At 45.3% G+C, this 16,848-nt stretch overlaps 1 long non-coding RNA gene across 1 annotated transcript in view; it reads left to right on the plus strand.

The window, feature by feature from the left end:
- LOC144167296 (uncharacterized) overlaps nucleotides 1-16,848 on the plus strand; it is a 63,168-nt gene that overhangs the window by 21,738 nt on the left and 24,582 nt on the right. The window contains exon 3 of the long non-coding RNA XR_013321929.1: nucleotides 12,666-12,758. This is a non-coding gene — a long non-coding RNA (uncharacterized LOC144167296). The remainder of the gene's footprint in view (nucleotides 1-12,665; nucleotides 12,759-16,848) is intronic.

Below are 16,848 nucleotides of genomic sequence, written 5' to 3' on the forward strand. Positions count from 1 at the left end.
CCCCCCACTACGCCGCGCTTCATCGCCTTTGAAGCGTTGGCGCGTTAAACACTACAAAGTCATTAACCGTCTCTATAAGGGCCTTAACGGGAATAACCACTATCTTCACCTCCGGAGCACGTAAGATTGTAAGGTCTCGCGACAAAGCTGTTATGAGACATCATGAACTATATCCCCAGCCTCTTTTCGTTGCGCGCAAGCGTCAAAATGTATGTAATCTGACGCAACCTTTCAGGGGACGCAAAGTCAGCGGGTTATTCAGAGCTGATAGCAGGCTTATAAACATAAAGCTGTATCGTTTCGATGACATGGTATAACGCGTATGAAAAACAGTTATTCAATTTGCAGATTAACCATTTGTTCTCGAAAAGATTATGGATAAATGTTAAATTATTTTAGGGTATCTGGATTACACTTTAACCTAACGTATTGGGTCATGATGCAGACAAGCTTTTCTGCCTAATCAGCGTATCAGGATAGCTGTAATATTTTTACTTCTCGATGTGTCAGCAGAACTTGACAACCGTCTATTCAAAGTTAGGAACTTATTTGTTACCACTTCGTGGGCGTACATTTTTAGTGTAAAATTTTGTATACTATAATACCAGATAAAGAACGACTTACTTCTTTATTATCTGGTCAGCAGAACAGTCCGAACGTAGCAACAAGAACAGGAGTTGCATGTTGTTCATCTGAGGTATTCAGGTCAATTTAACTTCTTACGTTTGCCCGGTTCCACACGAAATGACGTTCACCTGCAAATACCCAGACTCAACCCCTGGGGCGCCTACACAGGCCACCTAATCTTTTTGAATCCTTTCTTTGGTATATCTCATGTGGTTAAATTAACCGCAAAATAACGAGCCAATCACATGTCTCACGCCTAATCCTCGTAAGGGAGGGGGCACCTGGCGAAGACAATGCCTTGTTTGAGCCCTTTGCATTGACGGCTTCCTGTTTTCATCACCTCGCACATGGAACGTTTCTCTGAAGTTTGAAATACACACGGTGCGCCAGCGAAGCAGTATACCATGCCACACATACAAATTGAAACCCACAGTTCACAATATATCGCGTGCCTGCGCTTAACAGGACGCAGGCCTAAGTGTCTCTGAGCGAAACTAAAACTTACCAAACGCCCCCAACTCTGTATCGAGAGGTCAGGCACACCTAACAATATGCCAGCTATACTCAATCAAAGCGCACGCAACAAGTGCTAAGGCACCCGCACCGCTCTCTTGGAAACTACGGGCTCACAATACAAGAAGAACAAAATAAAAACAATTAAGGTCACTGTTCCTTTCAGTTGCCTTCACCTCGTACATTAAAGCGTTAGCTCAGACGCAAGTTGTTTAAATTAATGTTGGCCTTTTTTATTACAAGAATTCGTAGCTGCATGATGATTGGATAGATAGATATGTGTCAATTTTCTCAGTCGCGAAGTGGTTAAGATTCATCTTGAACAAGAAGTGTAAGAGTTTCTATGGTGTTCGGATAGCGAGGTAGTATTTCTTTGTAGTGGAGAGTAGCGTTCCAGGTGGGTGTATATTACTAGGAAACCTAGGCGCCTGCGGCAAAAGTTCGAGGGCAGGTTATGCACATCAGCGCCTAATGTTACATTTTTATACAGTTTTCATCTCCTCTTCCTTCACTACACCTTCAAAAAACTGCAGAAGCTTGCACTAAGCCGCGCAAGGCTTTGAACCATAGCAAAGCTTCAAGAGTTTTTTCTGTTTGAGAACTCAAAGATGCATCACCACGCATTTGTACAAGTTTTAAATTGTTTATTTACATGTTTCATATCCGCTTTGTACTCTGCTAGTGGTATTCACTGTCATATGCATCGACATCGTCGTTTTAATTGATTGATTGATTGATTGATTGATTGATTGATTGATTGATTGATTGATTGATTGATTGATTGATTGATTGATTGATTGATTGATTGATTGATTGATTGATTGATTGATTGATTGATTGATTGATTGATTGATTGATTGATTGATTGATTGGTGGATGGATGTATTGATTGATTGATGGGCTAATTTAACGCCCCGACGGTACACAGGTGACCACTACACAATTTAGACCACCTTGGGATATGTAACGTGCGCCGAAATCTCGAACACATGGGCGTTTTCGCTTTTCGCGCTATCGTCGTTTTCCTCATGCCAAGCATTACATGCGCGGTAGCGCTTGACGACAGCTGAAGCGCAGGCGCGGCGCGTACGTGCACGATGCACGCGCGGCGTTCCTAGAGTCGCGTCGAGGTTCCGTGGAGCAGCTGTTGCATAGCTGCGGCGTTGTTGCATTTTAGGCAACGCGACACCAGTTTTTTTTCTGCTAGAGCCACTGCGCGAGCCTGGGACCGTCGGACGTCGCCACGCGGAATGCCCGCACTAGCGCTTGTTATTTTCTTGGTATTTTTAACGTGTTACGCGCTACGCGTTGTGCACCACACAGTACAGCCAGCTACGACAGATGTGCTGTTACAAGCCCCATTCCTTGCACGCAGATTTGGCTAAGATGGTTTCCCTTCGTTTTTGGGGCGAGTCTCCCAGTGCACACACAAATCCAGTCTGCATTTTTAGGAAAACTTCGGTTTCATCTCTGTCGTCCAAGCAAATGGGTCTAGAGCACTACGGTATTTGAACAAGAAGCCTGCGCTACTGCAACCACCACAAGAAGCCAAACTGTGAGCAAAAGTAAGCAAACTGATAGGAAAGTTCAGAACAGTAGAACAGCATTTTATTCAGTGAGTCTAAAAAAACCTAGTACGTTGAACGACCCACAGGTAATAAGGTGGCACCACTATTAGGCTGTACCTTGATAAGTTGGTGGCAATATAAAAAAAAACGTTCTCCTCCAACATAAATACGTGACGATTTTCCATGGCATCAACATCAGTATTCCCATCTGCTCATGAAATAATAATCGCAGCGTAATTCTATTGACCCTTCGGAAAAATTATGTCTCCATCACTTTTGAGTGGATGACTTGTGGCACGCATCAATTCTTTTTGAAGGCTAAGAATTCATACTCTAGGTTCTGTATTTATTAAGTGCTTCTTCACGGTTCCGAGAAAGTGAGCCTCATTTTCAAGCGTTTGCCATCAAGGGGCTTTGTTGTAAAGAATTCTGCCTGGTTTGTACTTATTGACAGCAAAAGAAGCTTCTTGTTTGGGATTCGAAATTCTCAGATTACTTAAAAATTCGCGTACAGTACAGTACAGTAGCGGGTAGCAGTTTCTTGTACAGTAGCGGGTAATAAATCGTGACATATTAGGCGATAAAGTTTACAGTTCGCATGTTCTTTCGAGGCGCTTATTTTCAAAACGACATGTAACAATAACAAAAAATATATCTGCAATTATTTACCCCGAGTTACCAGGCAAAACATACATTGTTTGCTCAAAGCCTTAAAATAAACCATTCTTGCAGCGCCTCTGTAAATCACAGATAAATGCAAAGAGGAAAGCCTATGGGTTGTTTGTATTCTTGCACGTTCTACGGAAAGAAAGGCCAGTGGCTAGAGCGCTAAGGAAATGGGGGTTCAGTTGTTATTGAGGTCGTTTTCAAGACAACCCATTTAAAAGTCATCAGGAACCTATCCCTATGCGTTTTAGGTGTGCTCTCTTAAAAACGGCCTCAATGAGAACTGAACCCCCATTCCCTTACCGCTCAAGGAGTATAATTGGCACTCAAACATTCACACTAATTGCTGCCTACCTAGATCCAGGGACTGCCTTTGGTGATTCCAGGCTGGAAGGTATCATCACCAGCACTCCTCCGCCACACCTGATATGCGGTGATCTCAACGCACACAACGAAATTTGGGGGAGCGCACAATCAAATTCTCGCGGAGCAGGACTCGCCGAGATGATGATGAAATATTGTATAGAGCCACTGAATGACGGCAGTGTTGCGTACCTGAAAAGTGCATCAATCAGCTGCTGCATTGATATTTGGTTTGTGTCAAGTCATTTCGTACGAAAATTTGCTTGGAGAACAGATTTAGAAACGAGAGGGAGCGATCACTATCCCGTTCTCATATTCTATCCAAATGCGGCTGTGCGTCGATGCGGGATGAGGATTAAACTCACGGAATCGGAAGCCTACAAAGCCCGCGTAAATCTTGTAGTTACAGCGGCAACTCCAGACGATGACCTCATTCCAACGATGACCAACAGCCTTCAGGAGTCCTCCCGATCCGCATTCAAGCGTCTCCACGTGAAGACAGACCCAGACTATGGAAGATTACGAGCCCTTCGCAGGCGTGCGGAACAAAAGGCACGACGCACAAAGAAATCATAAGACGTTCGAGAGGCTCAGAGAATACAGAGGCAGGTACGACGCCACTTGGGAAAGTTGAGCAGACAGCGATGGCGGGAATTCTGCTCAAAACTGGACGTTCGCAAGCCTCTATCGCGAATTTGGCGCGTCGTTAAGGGAATGGGCAGCAACGTTCAGCTGCTGTACCCATTCCGAGAGCTATCGTTGCATGACCACACTTCTCCGAAAGAGGTGGCTGAAGAGTATTGTAGGTTACTGACTACGAGATCAGTACCGCCGACACGCCCCACACTGCGCCCTCCGAAGTCCCGCTTGCAGCTTGCCCCGCCAGCGACCTTCCTTTTTCCATACACGAACTCAACGGAGCTATTTGTAATGCCAGCAAACGTTCTTCACCGGGTCAATACGAAATAACCTACGAGGCCATTTCTCACCTGTCCCACCACTCGACAGCTAGAATATTATAATTCAATCTGGCTCCGCGGCACAGTACTTTCCCAATGGAAGCTAGCTAAGGTAGTGGCCATCCTAAAACCCGGTAAGCCACCAACGACGAATGACTCATTCCGACCAATAACTTTGCTGAGCTGTGTCAGCAAAGTTATGGAGAAAGTGGTATTCAGAAGAATGGTCTGGTACCTTGAGAGCAAAAAACTCTATCTGCCTCATATGAATGGCTTTCGCGAAAATAGAGCAGCCATTGACAACGTGATTACACTAGTTTCATCTCTGGAAGAACTGCATAATGTACACGTTCCTATTGCCGTATTTTTAGACATCAAATCGGCATTTGATTCCGTTTTTCATGATGCCATTCTGACATCCCTTGCTGCTCTTGGGTTTGGTGCCAAACTTTACGTTTCGATCTGAAGTTACCTACAAGGGCGACACCTTTGCATGCCCACGCCGGGAGGCCCAACTTCCTACTATACTATACAAAAAGGAGCACCTCAAGGAGCCGTCTTGAGCCCTCTGCCATTCAACCTTACTCTTATCTATCTAAAGCGAGCACTCCCACCTGGCGTCCACATCACACTTTATGCGGACGACATCTGCATCTGGAGTGCATCGCGGTCACGTCGTACCACGCAGCAAAGGCTACAGAAAGCTCTCGCTAAAATACCTGCGTATCTTTCCCGCAGAGGACTTCACCTGTCTTCCGAGAAAAGTGTCGCCATTGCTTTTACTCGCAAGCACATCAAGCGATATCCACTGGTTCTCGCAGGCCGCACCCTACAATACGTGCGAACCCAAAGGTTCGTCGGAATATGAATAGACCGAAATCTTTCCCCGGCTCCGGAAGTGAAGAAACTACAAACAAAAATAACCGCAATGTTAAAAATCCTCGGGTATCTCGCTGGCAGTCGCTGGGGCAGTGCCTGTCGCTCTATGATACTGCTCTGCAAAGCCTATGTGGACGGTTCACTGCGTTATAGCCTCCCTGTCTTTCAGAAGCTTCCGCCAACAAGCAGACAGCAGCTAGATGCGGCCAGAAGCAACTGCCTCCGCATCTGCCTCGGCCTCCCGAAAGGGTCGTCCCGCTTAGGTACGATCGCTAAAGCTGGCTGTCTGCCTTTGGACGTGATTCGACTCCAGGAAACTGTGAGAATTCATCTGCGCCATCGGCTGCACGCCAAAAGCCATACGCTAACACGCATGGTTGAAAATGGTAATTCGAGTTTCGGGCAAGCACTCAGGACATTAAATATTGGCGCTCCCTCCCAGGCACCAGAAGCAATGCCATATAATTTTCAACCCTGGACCCTTTTGCCCCTACAAATCAGATGCAGCATCACCGGAATTGACTCCAAAAAGAGCATGCCTCAAAGTGGACTCCTACAATAAACATTTCATCATATCAGCCGGCTGTACTCCGACTCAAACCGCATCTTCACAGGTGGCTCCTGCACATCTGAGCGCAGTTCCACCGGAATATTTATTGGCTATACTGGCCACACATTTTCCTATCGCCTTGAGCGTGCGACATCATCTATGACCGCCGAGCTTCACGCCATCAAGGATGCTATGCGCTACATTTTACGCCAGCGGTCAAAGCAATGGGCGGTTTTCACGGACTCAAAGGCGGCTCTCCAAGGCCTGCAACGCAGCGACTGCTTCACCATGCATGAATATGTCCCTCGTGACATCACATACTTGCACCACCTTGCCAATGACGCTGGACCCCATATAGCCTTTCAGTGCCTTCCTGATAACTATGGTGTTCTAGGAAATGAGAAGGCGGATGAAGCTGCTCGCCGTGGCCTGGAAATGCGCAAAGTGAGGAAGATTTTCTTCATTAAGCGTCATGCCACAACCATGGCGAAGGCGCTCGTTTTAATTGAACAGAACCGTCTCTGGTCCCTTCCGGAGCACAACCATGCCTTCCTGCGCTACATAGACCCTGAACTCAAGATGAGGCTGCCAGAGGTACTTCCGCGCCGATTATAGACGCTGTACCACCGACTTTATCTCAACGCAGCGCTTACCAAGTCGTACCTTTTTCGGCATGGTGTCACCAAAACTCCTTACTGCGACAACTGCGGATCGCTGGAAACCATGGAGCATCTGTTGTTGGAATACCCCGCATATATAAACGCAAGGTGCAGTCTTGTGCAGGAACCAGGGCACATCAGCCCAGGACCAATTACTTTGAAAGCACTCCGTGGTCCATGGTCATCCCCACCAGCTCAACCAAAGTACTGGCGGCGTTGTTCGCCTATCTGGACACAATTGGCGTCATTGCAGTGATTTAGAGAAAAAAAGTACTCTTCAACCACACTACTTACATGAACTGAACGTCATCTTTCTGTTATTTTCTATCATTTTTTTTCTCTTTCTTTCTCTTTCTTCTACCCTCTAATCTGTCGGGCATTTGCTTTTCCCCTTTCATTCATTCATTCATTCGTTCGTTTATTTTGCATTTTCGTAACAACAACAACAGAAAATGCAGGAAGGAGGGCAAAAAGCTGGACGCAGCCAGCTTGACAGGGACCCAACTCCCTTTACAAAGCAGTGGGGCACATAGCGAACAATTCCGGAGTTTCTTATTTGCAGGTAAAAAATACAACACCAGGCAAAAAAAAAAAAATTACACTGGAAAAAAAAGTTTTTTTTTTATCATGCTTTTCACGTTCACAAACAAAATCAAGACACTGGACATTTGCAGTGCAATGTAAAGAAGGATAAAAGAAAAAGAAAGACTCATCTAGTACATAGTTACAACTTTGTAGGATTTCGGTGGAAAAAAAGTGCAGGATTCTACAGCACACAGAATATAGGGAAAAAGAACTGCAAAACATTGGGATCACGTTACAAACGCACAATGGCAATTACAAATGAAACAATGCATAGCAATTCAAAGAAAGGAAGAAAAAAAAAACGCGGTGTTTACAAATGATTGTGAAGGTAATAAAGTTTCAGTTGAGTAGGTGTAATACTAAGTAAATTAATTCCTTTGGAGGCGAATTCATTTAAAATTCGTGGTACACGGTTGTTAACCATATCCAGGCCGTGGTTGGTCTTACAAAACGGAATCACCCAATTATCATTATTTCGAAAAGAATACCCGGTTTCAGGGACACTCTGCAAACTGGATAGAGATAAAAATGTTGTGTTATTATGCTTGAGGCTGTTTTGTACCTGATGAGTAAATTGAAATTGTATGAAGAAGTAAACGGTAAAACCTTATAGGAATGGAAAAGATGGTCAACGGGTGAATGATAGCTTAGGTTTGCTATGTGTCGGAGGGACTTTTTTTGGGCTGAGTATATCCTATTTATATTTTGTTTTGAGGTAGTTCCCCAGACCAAGGTACAATAATTTATCTGGGAGCAAAAAAGAGCTTTGAAAACTAATAATTTAAATTTCTCAGGTAAAACATAACGGACTCTGCAAAGAGCGCCTGAGATCTTAGCCAGAGAACTGAGCACTCGGTTCACATGCGAAGTCCAAGACATATTCTGATTAAAGATTACCCCAAGTGTTTTAATTTCTGACACTACTTCGATGTTGTTTAAGCCAATTCGAACGCGAAACTGATAATATAAACGCTTCTGGGAGGGGGTAAACACAACTGCTTTGGTTTTCGTGGTATTTATTTTAAGTGAATTAGCCGCACTCCATATATTTAGATTGTCCAATGTAGCGTTCGCCATTTGGCAAAGTTCATGCGGATCTTTAGATTGTATAAAGATGCTCGTATCATCGGCATAGATAATAAATGTAGCTTCAGTAGTTATGTTTACGACATCATTGACATATAGATTAAAAAGTAGTGGCCCGAGTGTACTACCCTGAGGAACGCCAGCGGTTAGTTTCATAAATTTAGACATACATTCATTGATCAAAACACACTGTTCCCTATTGTCAAGGTATGATCTGAATAATGCCAAGGCAACACCGCGGAAACCATAGTGTTCAAGTTTTAATAATAGTGAATGGTGATTAAGAGAATCAAATGCTTTTGAGAAATCAACGAAAATACCCATGGTTAGTTTCTTATCTTCGAATGATTGTAGGATAATGTCTTTTTGTGGTTGTAGTGCTAGCTCTGTCGATCTACCCTTCCTAAAGCCAAACTGCTGAGTTGATAATATATTATTCTTGTCACAGAAAGAATTGATTCGTATTGATATAATCTTTTCTAGAGCTTTTGAAAATGCAGGAAGTATAGAAATCGGACGGTAGTTTGAGAAATTGTTTTTATCTCCAGATTTGTATATAACTACCACTTTAGCCCGTTTCATTTTGTCTGGAAACACCCCAGAGTGCAAGCATAGGTTATAAATATGCTCCAATGCTGGTAAAATACAGTCAAGAACGTACTTTATTGGTCTTATGCAAATGCCATCAACATCCCTGGACCTCGAGTTGCTCAGCGAAATAAAAACTGCGAAAATTTCGTGTTGCGTCGTTGGGCTCAAAAATACGCTATTTTCATTAGGCGTCGTCAGAAACTGCCTGATAGATTCGTCATGGTTACTTTTAACTAGGTTAGTAAAATAAGAGTTGAACTCATCTGCCAGATGTACGCCACTAAGAACAGCACTGTTGTGTTCGATTTGGGTTATCTCGTTGCACGTTCGCGAGCGGTTTAAAAGTGTGTTTAGTGAACGCCATGTTTTATCGGGATGTCTCACAGTGACCTCATTCAGTAGGTTCGTGAAGTAGTCCCGCTTTGCATTTCGCAACGCTTTAGTTACAAGGTTTCTGTATTTTTTAAAACATTTAAAATCTTCTGGCTTCCGGAGTTTTATAAATTGCGCGTACAAGAAGTTCTTCTTACGGATCATCTCGAGGCATTCTGCGGTGACCCAAGGTTTACGTATTTTCTAAAATTTCACACGTTTTTTTAATTTAAAGCACTCTTTATAGGCACAAGTAAATTTGTCAATAAAAATATTGTAGGCTTCATTTGCGTTGTGCGAGGTTAATACATCATGCCAGTTTAATAAAGTAATTCGTTCCCTGAAAGTATTCAGGGTAGTATCAGTGATGTCCTCAATCAGAACTGTAGAGGATGAATAAATCTTCTTGCATTGGGGATTAGCCTTTAGAAACATATAAATCGGAAGATGGTCACTAACGGTATTTTCGATAACTCCGGCTTTTATATTTTGTACCTCAGCCTGTGTAATAAAGAGATCTAAAAGAGTTTCAGCTTCCAGCGTAATGCGCGTAGGTTCAGAAATTACATTCTTAAAATTATTTGATTCTAGCAGTAATAAAAGTTCATTAGTCGTTGTATTAACTTCTAACAAGTTACAGTTAAGGTCACCATCAATGACCATTCTGAGTTTATTATCGTTCGCAAAACACAATAAATTTTCTAAAAAAGAAAAAAAGCTAGTCAGATTACCAGATGGTGGCCTATATATAACTGTAAAGATGTAGTCACCGCACGTTACAGATAGCACTTCGTAGTTTACTGAAGATACTGTAAAGGTAGGCAGCAAATTCACCGAAAGTTCACTTTTTATTAGCTGAAGCACTCCTCCACCTCGCTTTCCTTGCCTATTTAAGAAAAAAGATCTATAACCCGGTAGTACAAGAACTTCATCGTCACAAGTATACCACGTTTCGGTTATCATGATGACATGAAAATTAAACGAAAAATCATTGAGAAGCGCAGTTATACACTCATGTTTGTTCCTGGCGGATTGGACGTTGCAATGAAAAAAACTGAGGTGTCTGCCGTCTTTAGGGCAGGCAAGGTCGTGTGGGGCTATCACTTCAGATAGAGCCGTTCAAGTGGAGCAGCGATACAAAAGAAGAAACAAACAACTACAAGGCGAAGTGAAGCATTGAAATACGTAACACACTGCGCACACTCAGCCTGTTCAATAGGCCGACGCCTGCATTGAAGATCAGATATTACACGATGCCGAAGTCGACAAACCAACATACTATATCTGTGTTGATGGAACATCGTTATAGCTGACCAATAGCTTATTGTTGTACACTTACAGGTTCTGATTAACATTTTTCCTGCTTTCATCAACATAAAATTGTTAACTCTGAGTGGTAGTGCAATTGCTATGTGGAAACTTTCAGCCAAACTAACACTACAACCAAACATACTGAAAAAAAAAAGACCTTGAGACTGTAGTTAACTTGCGTACAGGACCCTTATGTCATCCTCGCAACATCTGACGCACGAGTGATTCTGAGCACAGGCGTGTTCTCAGCTCGTCGTGCGAGTATATGGCCGTTGCGCACCCACACAAACCGCCACCCAACTTCGCGTTTCCGAGATATTGCCTGACCGAGAAGCCTCTTTAGTTCCGGGCATAGGTGTTCGTTAATGAACACCGGATTAGCTCCGGTAAGACCAAGATCAGTGCCGAGAATTTTCGCCTTGCGGGCCTTATCGAGGATTGCGTCGCGCTTTGTGCGCCGAGCAAACTGGACAATGATGTTCTGCTGGTTCGGTGTTTTAGGGACAGGCACGCGATGGCACATTTCAATGTCCGACGTGGAAATCGGCTCACCTATCTTGTCACCAATTTTAGCCATCAGCTCTGGAAGGCTTTCTTCCTTACAAATCGGCACACCTTTGATTTCCACGTTCGCGTTACGAGAGTACTGCTCACATTCTCTTACGCGGTGCTCGGTACCTGACAACTGAGCGGTGAGAACTTCACACTTAGACTTAAGGGATTGGTTCTCGTCCCGCAATTTCTTATTTTCTGCTTTTACAGCGCCGAGTTCAGCTTTGTTTTTGTCAAACTCATCACTGATGAATTTCACACTGTTTCGAAGTTCTTCAATTTGGGCTTCTAATTCCTTCCTACAATTTTTTATCTCATCTTCCAGCTCACGCTTAACATCGGCAATGCTTGTTTTCGTCATCGTCTGAGTCTGGTTTGGCCAACGTCACAGTTAATGGCTCAATCAGCTAACCACACCCACAAGATACGATAAAATGCGATGAAAGGCAGCAGCGACAGAAGCAGCTCACAAAACAACTACAGAGGCCATTTGCGGGAATTCGTTACTGACCTGCGACACACGAAGTGAGCGGGTTAGCTTTGACGAACTGCTGCCACTGCCGCTACTGCCAGTGATGGTCCTTTCCTGGTGCGCAGGCTTTATAGCGGTGCTTGAAATGTCGTTGACCGCCCGGTCCAATGAACGATGTCGATAACTTGCAGTGGCGCCGCTGAGTGTTGAACAGGCACCGCCGTGTGTCTGACGAAAGACTATCAGCAGCCGTCGGATAGTTCCGTGACGCAGCGGTGCTTCTTGAAGGGACCTGCGACACACGAAGTGAGCGGGTTAGCTTTGACGAACTGCTGCCACTGCCGCTACTGCCAGTGATGGTCCTTTCCTGGTGCGCAGGCTTTATAGCGGTGCTTGAAATGTCGTTGACCGCCCGGTCCAATGAACGATGTCGATAACTTGCAGTGGCGCCGCTGAGTGTTGAACAGGCACCGCCGTGTGTTGAACAGGCACCGCCGTTCCCCTTCCCCCGCCGAGTAGCATGTCGGTGTCGAAATTCCGGCAAAGATCTCGGCTTTCTCCTCTAATAAAGAGCCTTCTCTCTCTCACTGGATAAGGTCAAGTGCGACAGGGCTTTCAGGAGCAGCGAAAAGAAGGCCTTCGTAGCGGTGGAGAGTCACGGGCTCCCCGTCCAGAAGTGGGAGATGCCCTCTGCTGTACACTTTGACACCTGTCAGGTGTCCTTGAGGACCTTTCTTGAAAATAAAGTTTCACCACCAGCACCCCTTAAAAGTGATGTCGACGGGGTCAGTTTGGTACTAGGCGTCTCTTACAAAATAAATAGCAATGTTGAAGGCAGTGGCCCGGGACAGGGATGTGAGGTCAATCCATGTTGCGGCGTCGTTAAACTTAAAAAAAACTTTCTTCTTGTAGGGCTGTCGTGTCCCGAACTGCAATTATTACTGCGGATGGACGGAAACCTGGATGAATAGGATGGGATACTTCCAAACAGGAACGATATGTGAGGTAATAATTGTTTTCTGTCTATATATTGTACTACTACTACGCCAGCAGTGCGTTGGCATTGAAACATTTTGATTTCCCTTGTTCTACTTCAGGGTATTTTCTTCGCGAGTCGTAAGGACGCACCAAGTGATCCTTTGCTGCCGTTAGCAATGACCTTTTATAGCAGTCCCCTTCTATTCTCACCTGTAATACGCTTTAATAGTAGCGAGAGGTTTTCTGTGATACCCTGAGTGTTCTCTTCTGGCGTTGCAAGCGATTACAACGATTTATTTTGCGGCAAAAGTGGAGTGATGTACATATCGAAAGAGACATTATAATAAACATTTTCCATATCTGCTGCAATAAACGTGAGGATACCATTTTAAGCTAAATACCGGCACTTTTGAGCAGAATATGCTGAAACATAATATAACCGCAGTGCGTTTCTTGACGCGCTGGAGTTTACCTCACAACAACATTTTTGTGATAAAAACGATAAGCACCTCTAAAGGACCGGACAAGCCCTTTTGCTTTGCCCTGACGTGTGGTCATTGTGTTTAGAGCAAACATAATACCTGCGAAGAAAACTTTGTCATCCTCCTCAATGCAGTCATACTGCTACAAAGGAAAGCTATACCACTGACTCCTCCTTGGAGATTTCCCCTAAATCTGGTCGATTAGCACCTGTCTTTCACGTCGAGTTGTTGATCAGTTCACTGTCAAGCTGCAAACGACTAGCCTCCTGGTTATCTGCAGACTCTTGCTGTTCTATAGACGACGTAATTCGTGTACTTCGTGCAGCAACAACATACATCAACTATCCCCTAATATACAGGCTGACCAGTGAGTGGCTTATGCAGCCAAACAAGTCTCACGTTGGCTCAATATTTCTGGATCTGATTCATGAGCTGGACGGTTTATTTTCAAAAGCGGTTTTTTGAACATTCCCAAGAGCCATTTAACATTCCGGTGAGCCCATTCTCAGCAGGCGAACCCATTTTGTCAAATCCCCAAATTAGTCACCACCCCGTCAACGCTAGGCTTCCTTTATAGGTTAAGTTCTAGCGACGCGTAGAATGATCCCCTGCTCGCCACACGATAAACGACCTAGACTTGCTAATACGTATGTGCAAACCAGACTGACAATAAACCCCCTCAGCGGGAACACTTGCGGCCCTGATGACGCAATCATTTCTGTGTTCCAAGAAATGGCGAGAAGCAACTACCGTTACCCCTCCCATGCACAAAGCATCTCCCCAACCCAAAAGCCGGAACCAGTGAAGACCCGCTCCCCAGTAAAAAAACCACCACCATGTCTGCCTCCTGAATTATTGCACGAAAGTAAACCGCCCACGTGGTGGTTTTCACCTCACCTACATAACAACTGAAGCACTAACCACTGCCTTCGCTGAAAAAGCAATCTCAGCTTCCTGGACTTTCAGCAAGAGGTGGGTCTTGCTAGAATGGACCCCAAATATCCTCGGCACGCATTGCAGACGTAGAAGGGCTCATATCAGTTTTCCACATACCGGTGCCACTCCCTCTCAGCCGCGGAGTTGGCCACAGTCTAGAAACACCAATGTTGACCCCATGGGGAGCTGTACCACGGGCCACAAGACCCCTGTGGGGTTCCGCCCAACCGCTCAAAAAAGACAAATAAACGTCTTCTCAGTCCAGCCCACAGTGACAACGCCACGAAACACATCCAATTACAACCCAGCGCCACTCCACGCCCACATAAAAGGACAAACCAATTTGCCATTCCTTACGTTCCTCACAAAGTATGTCACCATTTACGTATACCTAAACAGTGTTATGCCCTGTTGCCATCGCTTCCTTCCCTCAGTGCAAGTGTAAGGTGTTTGTCATGTGTGCCCTGATTCCGACCGCCCGAAGAGTCTGGCCTGTGGGCTACCTACTGAACCGCATCAGCATGCGCGCACCCTGAGGTGCCAGCTGTGTTCGTAACCCCTATCACAGCGGGTAAGGGCTGGCCACACCGCTTTATCCGTGTCTCCTCTGACGCAAGCGCCACCCATAAATATCCGTATGAGACTTCAACAGGGAATCGATTCGATCTCAGCCTTCCTGAAGGTGCGTGGACTCGAAATGTCCGCTACAAAATCAGTCGCCTTCACTTCCACGCAGGGAGACGTTACACGGTGCGACCGCAGTGTAGTGGGGATCCCAATACTATACCTCGCAAATCACAGAATTGTCGGTGTCACATTTGACAGATTGTTCGCATGGACACCACACATTCCCAGTTTGAAAGTAAAGTTCTCATCCTTTGTCAACATATTCTGAATGTTTTCTAACTGACGGATGCACAGCGTGCTCGCTGCTACGTCTCTACCACGCTCTCTGCGAAGGTCGGCCACGCTACAGCAATTTTTTCCCCGAAACAGACACGAAATGTGGAGTGCAGGAGTGCGAACATCCGCCTTTCATGAAATTGAGTCAGTTGTCAACATCGCCCCCCTCCAGTCTTTAAAGGTCGAAGACATAATGCAATAAGGCCAATCCCACGAGTGGTGATTGTGAAGCGGGGGATCAGACGCATTCTATGACAACGTTAGGAGAAGCCTCGCTAACGGATACAGCAGCGAGGGCTTACTTGCATGGCTACCTGCCCCGTGAACGCAGCAAATACTGTTGAAATGATAATCCTCTGAGCACGTCTGAAGAAATACGGTTTCCAACCTGGATGCACCGGTAGAAAGCTTGTAACCGGAAGAAACGGTGGGAAAAAAAGGACTACCTAGGTTGCACTTGAATGAATGTTAGCGTTTCACCAGGAAATGCGGCGCTATGTTTAGGCCAGTGCCGTTTGCTACATGTTTACTTTCTTCGCGTCTTTGCGTCCTGCAGTACGCCGGGAAGTGTAGAAGAGGAAGACTTAGCTCCTCGCACATACCGCACCACTATCATTGTAATTTTAAATTTGTCAGTCATCACCATTAATGCGTTCCATCATGGTGTCTGACGGGTCGGCTCTCTGGTAGCTCATCCGCAACGAGGTGGTCGCTGTGACAGCACGCTCATCCCTGAACACCCCTGCAGGCTAAGAAATATACACCACGAAATAACAAATAAGCACCAACCCAACCCCGCTGACTATCCATCACACGAGCTGCCTCTCCTTCAAAGACACAATGTCGCTCTTGAACACTACATCAGCCTACAACCTATATTCATCAATGACCTTCAAAAGACAGACACAGTGCACCGGCTCTTCAGTCTTCAAAAGTGGCCCCACCTCTTGTAACTATCGCGCGCTAATAGAACAAGTGATCTCCACCCAACCTTCTGTAGACCACGCCCTGAATGAGCGCTTCCATGAGACTCCACAACACCGAGCATTTCCATTCTAAGGTTTTCGGCGCTTCTGCGCTTTACCTCTTGGGCTTCGAAGCACGTTATTTCTACCACATGACGGATTCATGCGAAGTCTAATTGTGGTGTTGCTCTGTGTGATTTTAATGCTACTTACATAACTAAGCTTTATCAGAAACTGCCAACACGGGGTCAAAAATGGGTCCCTTGGCACTCTTTTTACCCGCAATGAGACCCTGTAGTCTATCTCCACTCTGACCCGCAATACAACTCCCTTCTCTATGTTATCACATGCAGACAGCTGCTCATTTAGAATAATGAACACGTCGGCGCCATAAATAGAAAACAAGTCCACTCTTAGTCAATTCCTGGTTATCCGACCCGCATGCAGGTGGGCTGCTGTGTCAATTTAAAGCCGCTTATAAAGCGGTGGTTCAGGCGGCCTCGAGCGCAAGCGTCCCGCCAAACACGCGGCCCACTGAACACGCGGCCCACCGAACACGCGGCCCGGCGTTTAGGCGGTCCTCTTGAGGGCCGCCTAACCAGAGGGCCACCTAAACCCTGGGCCGTGTGTTCGATGGGCCGCTGGCCGTAAGTTTTCTACGTGGTCCATTATGCTAATCTATTCCCGCTTACGAAGCGGCCCCCAAACCAAACCACCCCTCAAATAAGCGGCCTTGTTGCTTTTCGTCAAAAAAAGAAAAAAAAAGCCACTCGACCAGAATTGATTTCATCCGTCTTTTTTTCGCTCGCATTGCCCGTGATGAATGCTCTA

This window comes from Haemaphysalis longicornis, unplaced genomic scaffold, assembly GCF_048455015.1.
Source record: "Haemaphysalis longicornis isolate Haplotype H1 unplaced genomic scaffold, Haemaphysalis longicornis Haplotype H1 scaffold_2, whole genome shotgun sequence".
Lineage (NCBI taxonomy): Eukaryota > Metazoa > Arthropoda > Arachnida > Ixodida > Ixodidae > Haemaphysalis > Haemaphysalis longicornis.